Source organism: Triticum urartu, chromosome 4A, assembly GCF_056163025.1.
Source record: "Triticum urartu cultivar PI428250 chromosome 4A, HENAU_Tu73, whole genome shotgun sequence".
Classification (NCBI taxonomy): domain Eukaryota; kingdom Viridiplantae; phylum Streptophyta; class Magnoliopsida; order Poales; family Poaceae; genus Triticum; species Triticum urartu.
The window spans coordinates 576,093,544-576,104,345 of record NC_141876.1 but is presented as its reverse complement, the minus strand read 5'-3'; positions in this window follow the sequence as shown (position 1 = coordinate 576,104,345).

The window sequence follows — 10,802 nt, the reverse complement described above, 5'->3', positions numbered from 1 at the left end:
CCGGCAAGTCTCTTTACTCGTTCCGTAATACATCATCTCGCAACTAACTCATTAGTTGCAATGCTTGCAGGGCTTATGTGATGTGCATTACCGAGAGGGCCCAGAGATACCTCTCCGACAATTGGAGTGACAAATCCTAATCTCGAAATACGCCAACCCAACATGTACCTTTGGAGACACCTGTAGAGTACCTTTATAATCACCCATTTACGTTGTGACGTTTGGTAGCACACAAAGTGTTCCTCCGGCAAATGGGAGTTGCATAATCTCATAGTCATAGGAACATGTATAAGTTATGAAGAAAGCAATAGCAACATACTAAACGATCCGGTGCTAAGCTAATGGAATGGGTCATGTCAATCAGATCATTCACCTAATGATGTGATCCCGTTAATCAAATAACAACTCTTTGTTCATGGTTAGGAAACATAACCATCTTTGATTAACGAGCAAGTCAAGTAGAGGCATACTAGTGACACTCCGTTTGTCTATGTATTCACACATGTATTATGTTTCCGGTTAATACAATTCTAGCATGAATAATAAACATTTATCATGATATAAGGAAATAAATAATAACTTTATTATTGCCTCTAGGGCATATTTCCTTCATAAACGTCCTTATATCTTCCTCAAAACAGCCACCATACCTACCTATTATGGCATTTCCATAGCCATTCCGAGATATATTGTCATGCAACTTTCCACCATTCCGTTTATCATGACACATTCATCATTGTCATATTGCTTAGCATGATCATGTAGTTGACATAGTATTTGTGGCAAAGCCATCGTTCATAATTATTTCATACATGTCACTCTTGGTTCATTGCATATCCCGGTACACCACCGTAGGCATTCATATAGAGTCATACTTTGTTCTAGTATCGAGTTGTAATCATTGAGTTGTAAATAAATAGAAGTGTGATGATCATCATTTTCTAGAGCATTGTCCCAAGTGAGGAATAAAAAAAGAAGAGAAAGGCCATAAAAAAGGGAGAAGGCCCAAAAAAAGAGAAATGCCATAAAAAAGAGAAGGCCCAAAAAAATTAAAAAAATGACAGAAAAAGAGAGAAGGGACAATGCTACTATCCTTTGCCACACTTGTGCTTCAAAGTAGCACCATGATCTTCATGATAGAGAGTCTCTTGTTTTGTCACTTTCATATACTAGTGGGAAATTTTCATTATAGAACTTGGCTTGTATATTCCAACAATGGGGCTCCTCAAGTGCCCTAGGTCTTCGTGAGCAAGCAAGTTGGATGCACACCCACTTAGTTTCTTTTGTTGAGCTTTCATACATTTATAGCTCTAGTGCATCCGTTGCATGGCAATCCCTACTCCTTGCATTAACATCAATCGATGGGCATCTCCATAGCCCATTGATTAGCCTCGTTGATGTGAGACTTTCTCCTTTTTGTCTTCTCCACATAACCCCCTCATTATTCTATTCCACCCATAGTGCTATATCCATGGCTCGCACTCATGTATTGTGTGAAAGTTTATTGGTTTGAGATTAATAAAGTATGAAACAATTGCTTGGCTTGTCATCAAGGTTGTGCATGATGAGAGCATTCTTGTGTGACGAAAATGGAGCATGACTAAACTATATGATTTTGTAGGGATAAACTTTCTTTGGCCATGTTATTTTGAGAAGACGTGATTGCTTAGTTAGTATGCTTGAAGTATTATTGTTTTTATGTCAATATGAACTTTTGTCTTGAATCTTTAGGATCTGAATATTCATGCCACAATTAAGAAAAATCACACTGAAATTATGCCAAGTAGCACTCCGCATCAAAAATTCTATTTTTATCATTTACCTACTCGAGGACGAGCAGGAATTAAGCTTGGGGATGCTTGATACGTCTCCAACGTATCTATAATTTTTGATTGCTTCATGCTATGTTATCTACTGTTTTGGGCAATATTGGGCTTTATTATCCACTTTTATATTATTTTTGGGACTAACCTATTAACCGGAGGCCCAGCCCAGAATTGCTGTTTTTTTCCCTATTTCAGTGTTTCGAAGAAAAGGAATATCAAACAGAGTCGAAACGGAACGAAATCAACTGGAGAAGTTATTTTTGGAAGGAAAGCTACCGGATGGGCTTGGACCCCACGTCAGGAGCCAAGGAAGGTGCTCACGAGGGTGGGGGGCGCCCCCCTAGGGCGCGCCCCCTGCCTCGTGGGGCCCCCGAAGCTCCATTGACGTACTTCCTGCTCCCATATATACTCACGTACCCTAAAACTTCCAGAACAGACAATAGATCGGGAGTTCCGCCTCCAGAAGCCTCCGTAGCCACCGAAAACCAATCTAGACCCATTCCGGCACCCTGCCGGAGGGGGCAATCCTTCTCCTATGGCCATCTTCATTATCCTAGTGCTCTCCATGACGAGGAGGGAGTAGTTCTCCCTCGGGGCTGAGGGTATGTACCAGTAGCTATGTGTTTCATCCCCCTCTCTCTCTCGTGTTCTTGATTTGGCACGATCTTGATGTATCGCGAGCTTTGCTATTATAGATGGATCTTATGTTTCTCCTCCCCCTCTACTCTCTTGTAATGGATTGAGTTTCCCCTTCGAAGTTATCTTATCGGATTGAGTCTTTACATATTTGAGAACACTTGATGTATGTCTTGCCGTGCGTATCTATGGTGACAATGGGATATCATGTGATTCACTTGATGTATGTTTTGGTGATCAACTTGCGGTTCCGCCCATGAACCTATGCATAGGGGTTGTCACACATTTTCGTCGTGATTCTCCGGTAGGAACTTTGGGGCACTCTTTGAGGTTCTATGTGTTGGTTGAATAGATGAATCTGAGATTGTGTGATGCATATCATATAATCATACCCACAGATACTTGAGGTGACATTGGAGTATCTAGGTGACATTAGGGTTTTGGTTGATTTGTGTCTTAAGGTGTTATTCTAGTACGAACTCTAGGGCTGTCTGTGGCACTTATAGGAATAGCCGAAAAAATTATTGGAAATAATAACTTTGAGGTGGTTTCGTACCCTACCATAATCTCTTCGTTTGTTCTCCGCTATTAGTGACTTTGGAGTGACTCTTTGTTGCATGTTGAGGGATAGTTATGTGATCCAATTATGTTATTATTGTTGAGAGGACTTGCACTAGTGAAAGTATGAACCCTAGGCCTTGTCTCAACGCATTGCAATACCATTTACGCTCACTTTTATCATTAGTTACCTTGCTGTTTTTATAATTTCAGATTACAAATGCCTCGACTATCCATATACCACTTGTTTCACCATCTCTTCGCCGAACTAGTGCACCTATACAATTTACCGTTGTATTGGGTGTGTTGGGGACACAAGAGACTCTTTGTTATTTGGTTGCAGGGTTGCTTGAGAGAGACCATCTTCATCCGACGCCTCCTACGGATTGATAAACCTTAGGTCATCCACTTGAGGGAAACTTTCTACTGTCCTACAAACCTCTGCACTTGGAGGCCCAACAACGTTTACAAGAAGAAGGTTATGTAGTAGACATCAAGGACAAGCAAGGTCTAAGATTGGGGGAGTTGATACGTCCATTTTGCATCATGCTTTTATAGCGATATTTATTGCGTTATGGGCTGTTATTACACATTATGTCACAATACTTGTGCATATTCTCTCTTATTTTACAAGGTTTACATGAAGAGGGGCATGCCGGCAGCTGGAATTCTGGGCTGGAAAAGGAGCAAATATTAGAGACCTATTCTGCACATCTCCAAAAGTGCTAAAACTTCACGGGAGCACGTTTCAGAATATATAAAAAATATTGGGCGAAAGAAGTACCAGAGGGGGCCACCCACTATCCACGAGGGTGGGGGCGCGCCCCCTACCTCGTGGGCCCCTTGGCAGCCCTCTGATGCCCATCTTTGGCTATATGGAGTCTTTCGTCAAAGAAAAAATCATAAGCTAGCTTTCGGGAAGAAACTCCGCCGCCATGAGGCGGAACCTTGGCGGAACCAATCTAGGGCTCCGGCGGAGCTGTTCTGCCGGGGAAACTTCCCTCTGGGAGAGGAAAATCATCACAAACTCTCATCGGGAGGGGGTCAATCTCCATCAAAATCTTCACCAGCACCATCTCATCTCAAACCCTTGTTCATCTCTTGTATCCAATCTTTGTCCCAAAGCCTCGGATTGGTACATGTGGGTTGCTAGTAGTGTTGATTACTCTTTGTAGTTGATGCTAGTTGGTTTATTCGGTGTAAGATCATATGTTTAGATCCTTTATGCATATTAATACCCCTCTGATTATGAACATGAATATGATTTGTGAGTAGTTATGTTTGTTCCTGAGGACATGGGAGAAGTCTTGCTATAAGTAGTCATGTGAATTTGGTATTCGTTCGATATTTTGATGAGATGTATGTTGTCTTTCCTCTAGTGGTGTCATCACTGGTAGAAAAAGGGCCTATTATCCTAGTTCGTAAGGCCCATTTTCCCCGGTTTTTGAACATGGACTGAAGGGTCGTTACTAAAGCCTTAGGCCTTTAGTCCCGGTTCTTACACGAACCGGGACAGATGGGCCTCCACGTGGCCGGTGCTGCGAGCCCAGGCAGGAGGGCCTTTGGTCCCGCTTGGTGGCACCAACCGGGACCAAATAGGCGTCCACGTGTCAACAGCTGGCAGGAGTTGAGGTTTTTGTTTTTTTCCTGAAAGGGGTGGTTTAGGGGGTAATTTAGGGTGTGTTAGCTAGCTAATAGAGAGAAGTGTCCTCTCTTATCTCCGTTCTTGGTTTACCAATGCTACTCCTATGCCTAAACATAGCTTGGATTAAAGTGAAGGCAACATGTGGTGCATGTCGAAAGTAATACTAATCCTAACTTGATCAAGTTTGGATTAGTACTACTTTCGACATGCACCACATGCATGTTGCCTTCACTTCAATCCAATCCATGTTCATTTCACCCACTGATATATAATAACTCTTCATGCCCGCATCATGCATCATCATAATAATAAGTCCTACTAATCATCATCATGCAACTTCTACTCGTTATTAATAACAAGTCATACGATCATCATCCTCATAGTCATCGAACCAACCCTACTTAATTGTTCTAGGCACATGATCATCAGTATTAGGTAGGACCTAAATACCCTCTTTAAGGTAAAATAGCATAAAACAATATAGAACCTGACTCTCCATTATGGAGAATGGAGATCATCCTGTCTCCAATTCTTGTGCTTCGTTTCCTTTTGCTTCCAAGAACCTCCTTACGACTGTCCATATTTTTTTCCATTCTTTGATTAGCATGTCTCCACTTCTTTTAGAAATCCAGTATGGACAGTTGAGATTCGTAGGATGACCTGGTTGTATGTTCAAAAGATTAAGGCTACCTTTCTAATACATCAAATGTGGCACACAATCCTCTGGGATTATCTGTTGAAAAACATAGTAATAACTTCATAGTTAGCAAATGATGTACTAGTTTTAGAAGTATGCAAAAGATGCATGGATGTCGTAATAGTAAAAAATCTTACCAGGGTATCTCCATAGTAGTTATCGTAGTTCAACACGTGCACTAGTGGCACGTATTGACCATAATGTTGAGGAGTTTGATTGTAGATATTGTAATTCTCAAGATCAGTACAAAATGCGATCAGATGATTTTTCTCCTGATAAGTTAATTCGGAGCCTTTGGTGTAGTAGTTTCTGTCTACCATCTTCCGCACATTCTTTGAAGAATGAAAATAAGATGTCAATGGAAATAAGCTGTCAACTATTTTGAAATGAACAATATAAATTAGCTAATAACTATGTTTGAGAAACTCACATAGCGGTAGAATTGGAGGCGTATCAACAAGGACCCAAATGTCCGTATTGTCTTGCTCGATTTCAGGATCACCAAGATCCATGGTTACAAGCATATCCTCATGAAAACCATAAATCTAGCAAAGTGCTTCCCATTTTTTGTAAGCAAAATGGGTTACGCTCTCAGAATTGTACAGCTTTACTTCAAAATCCACACCATGATGGGTCCGTAGGTGAATTTTCTTTGTTTCGAAAGTCTTCAAAACCCATCCTCTCCAAGACATAGTGTCTTGCATGGCATGGGATAAGCTAGTCGAATTGTAAAAGATGAAAATTACACGTTGAAATAGTTGAAGTCGTGCTTAATTACGAAAAAAATACTTGTCGTCGTTGCGTACCGTTGCAACATCGAAGCTCTCCTCCAGCTTAATGTTGAAGCGCCGATCTTCGTCCAGGTGAGGCCTGTCGCACAGACCTCGGTCGTTGTGGCACAAATCGCACTCCCCCGGGAGACTTTCATCGTCCGAGTACGACATTTCCTATGTTCGTAATTCAAATATTAAACTTACAATTAAATATATGTACTAAAAAACCTAAATTAGATCATTATTATTCATCACGGGCTGACTATCAGTCTGTCGAGTCTTTTCTTGAAAACTCTCAGCTCACGTGGTGTACATATTCGACTGTCGGTGATGCATGGTAGCTCCTCCTTTCATCCCCAAGTGCATTACACCAAGTTGTCTAGCACACGGGAATGAAGGAGAAGCTACCCCCAGGACAACAGTCGGGATTCTTCGTCCTCTCATATATGGTGGAGACTCTCCCTCACTGATTCCTCTCAGACATTGCGACCGTCGATGATGGTAGCTCCTCCTTTCGTTCCTGAGGGCATTACACCAAATTGTCTAGCACACAGGAACGAAGGAGAAGCTACCCCCACGACAACAGTCGGGATTCTTCGTCCTCTCATATATGGTGGAGACTCGACAGACTTAAAGTCAACCCAAAATATCGTTTAGTTATCTTTCTAAAAAAAGGACATATCGAGCGCCTGAAATTTGCCGGAATGGAAATATACATGTTTTTATCTACATCATATGAGCATTCAAACGTGATGGCCATTACATTTCAATGGTTGAATATATGAGCAAAAACATTTACAAATATCTTATAGGACTCATATTGACATGGAGATTTGGCTGGTCTTACCTTGAGGTCGGAGGGGGGTCCATGACGGGGACGACGACGGGGATGATGGAGGGTCTCCTAGATTTCTACAAAAACAAAAACCCTATAAGCTATCAACTAATCAAATGCATACACCTTGCATAGTGCTCTGCAATTTTAGCATTCAAAGTAGGAGTACTTTTCCAATTTGAGCATTCAATAAGCAAAACCAAATCGTAAAATAAAGTAGTATTCAAATTAGCATGCATTCAATTATAAGCAAAACTACATCATCTCTTGCGTCCGTACATCGTTGAATATTATCACTAATACACCTCGAATATTATCATACATATAGCATCGCTAATATAGCAAGAATCGTAGCGCCCGACGGGTATCGGCGCGGGCGGTGGACACCCAAAGAGAAGGAACCATCACAGGATCATAGCTCCAGTGGGATCCCTGAAGAACCTGCCAGGTATTGTCGAACCTGCCCTCCAACGCAACCATGTAGCGACGGACGTGCTCGTCCTCCTCGCTGACACAGTGACGTACCACCTCCGCGGGTGTCCGGAAGCCTCGGCACCGTCACTGGCCCATGCGACCGCCACCAAACAAGGATCGGGTCAACAAAGGGCTGGCTCCTCACCAACCTACTCCCCCCGGAAGGTAGCACCTCCCAATACTAGCCCGGTGGAGCCCAGTCCCGGACATGGCCCCACTGATCAAGCCGGCCTCCTCCGCCGAGTCGACGATGAGGATGCGGGATAGGCATCGTCGACGTCGATGTGGGAATAATTGCTTGAACTAAAAAAATAAACTAGTTCTATTAATTTTCTTGCTAAAAATAAACAACTTCTATATATAGTAAAATAAAGTAGTTTTATTAAATCAACTAGTTCAACTACTAAGCACTTACTATAAATAAAATAAAGTACTACTTACTAAAAATAAACTACTTCTATATATAGTAAAATAAAGTAGTTTTATTAAATCAACTAGTTCGACTACTAAGCACTAACCTAAAATAAAATAGTACTTACTAATTTTACCTTTTCCTCTACACTAACCTAAAATGAACTAACCTAAAATCGATATCTGCTAACCACCTAAATAAAAAAATTAATACATATATGAAAAAAATATAAACAAAAAAAATGCTATGAACATTATATTCATAAATACATAGCCACATCCATTGAGCATATAGCTACCACATACATATATAAATTATATATATGAAAAAATGCAATGAACAAAAAAAATAATACACATTATATGAAAAAAAAAAGCGGTGTCCAGAGCCGTGGCGGCGGCTCACATCGGGGCGGCCGGCGAGGGCGACGGCGACGGCCACGGTGGGGGGCGTGATAACCCACAAATATAGGGGATCGCAACAGTTTTCGATAAGTAAGAGTGTCGAACCCAACGAGGAGCTAAAGGTAGAACAAATATTCCCTCAAGTTCTATTGACCACCGATACAACTCTACGCACGCTTGACGTTCGCTTTACCTAGAACAAGTATGAAACTAGAAGTACTTTGTAGGTGTTTTTAGATAGGTTTGCAAGATAATAAAGATTACGTAAATAAAAAGTAGGGGCTGTTGTAAGTAAAGAAGCAATAAAGTAAATATAGCGAGTGTCGAAAAGTGGTGGTAGGAGTTGCGAAATTGCCCCTAAGCAATTGACTACTTTACTAGACCGATAGCAAGTATTATGTGGGAGAGGCCACTGCTAGCATGTCATCCCTGGCTTGGAATTCTATGCACTTATGATTGGAACTATTAGCAAGCATCTGCAACTACTAATGTTCATTAAGGTAAAACCCAACCATAGCATTAAGGTATATTGGTCCCCCTTCAATCCCGTATGCATCAATTTCTATGCTAGGTTGAAGCTTCTGTCACTCTTGCCCTCCAATACATAGTCCTATCAACATACAACTAACCCTAGGGTGTGATCCACGCGCGCAATCATATGATGGGCACCAAAGGACAGCAACATAACCACAAGCAAATTAAATCAATCATAGCAATTCATCAACCACCGATAGGACAACAAAAATCTACTCAGACATCATAGGATGGCAACACATGATTGGATAATAATATGAAGCATAAAGCACCATGTTCAAGTAGAGGGTACAGCGGGTCACGGGAGAGTGGACCGCTGTAGATAGAGGGGGGAAGGTGATGGAGATGTTGGTGAAGATGGCAGAGGTGTTGGTGTAGATCGTGGTGATGATGATGGCCACGGCAGTGTTCCGGCGCCACCGGAAGAGAAGGGGAGAGGGGGGCCCTTCGTCTTCTTCTTCCTTGACCTCCTCCCTAGATGGGAGAAGGGTTTCCCCTCTGGTCCTTGGCCTCCATGGCATGGGAGGGGCGAGAGCCCCTCCGAGATTGGATCTGTCTCTCTATCTCTCTCTGTTTCTGCGTTCTCAGATTCTTCCCTTTAACCGTTTCTTATATTCCCGGAGATCCGTAACTCCGGTTGGGCTGAAATTTTAACACGATCTCTATCCGGGTATTAGCTTTCTTGTGGCGAAAGAAGGGCATCAACCGCCTTATGGGTGGCCCACGAGGGTCAGGGGCGCGCCCAGGAGGGCAGGTGTGCCCCCTGCCTCGTGGCCACCTCGGGCACCGTCTCGCGTGGATTATTTTCTTCCCAAAAATCATATATATTCCAAAAAAATCTCCGTCAGTTTTTATCCCGTTTGGGCTCCGTTTGATATGGATATTCTGCGAAACAAAAAACATGCAACAAATAGGAACTGGCACTGGGCACTGGATCAATATGTTAGTCCCAAAAATAGTATAAAAAGTTGCCAAAAGTATATGAAAGTTGTAGAATATTGGCATGGAACAATGAAAAATTATAGATACGACAGAGATGTATCAGCATCCCCAAGATTAATTCATGTTCGTCCTCGAGTAGGTAAATGATAAAAAAGATAATTTTTGATGTGGAATGCTTCCTAGCACAATCTTGATCATGTAATCTAATCATGGCATGAATATTAAGATACGAGTGATTCAAAGCAATAGTCTATCATTTGACATAGAAACAATAATACTTCAAGCCTACTAATAAAGCAATCGTGTCTTTTCAAAATAACATGGCCAAAGAAAGTTATCCCTACAAAATCATATAGTCTGGCTATGCTCCATCTTCACCACACAAAATATTCACATCATGCACAACCCCGATGACAAGCCAAGCAATTGTTTCATACTTTTGACGTTCTCAAACCTTTTCAACTTTCACACAATACATGAGCGTGAGCCATGGACATAGCACTATAGGTGGAATAGAATATGATGGTGGAGAAGACAAAAAGGAGAAGATAGTCTCACATCAACTTGGCGTATCAACGGGCTATGGAGATGCCCATCAATAGATATCAATGTGAGTGAGTAGGGATTGCCATGCAACGGATGCACTAGAGCTATAAGTGTATGGAAGCTCCAACTGAAACTAAGTGGGTGTGCATCCAACTTGCTTGCTCATGAAGACCTCGGTCTTTTGAGGAAGCCCATCATCGGAATATACAAGCCAAGTTCTATAATGAAAATTCCCACTAGTATATGGAAGTGATAACTCAAGAGACTCTCTATATGAAGAACATGGTGCTACTTTGAAGCACAAGTGTGGAAAAAGGATAGTAGCACTGCCCCTTCTCTCTTTTTCTCTCCTTTTTTTATTTTTTTTATTTTTTTTATTTTTTTGGTGGGCTTCTTTGGCCTCTCCTTTTTATTTGGGCTTCTTTGGCCTCTTTTATTTTTTTGTAAAGTCCGGAGTCTTATCCCGACTTATGGGGGAATCATAGTCTCCATCATCCTTTCCTCACTGGGGCAATGCTCT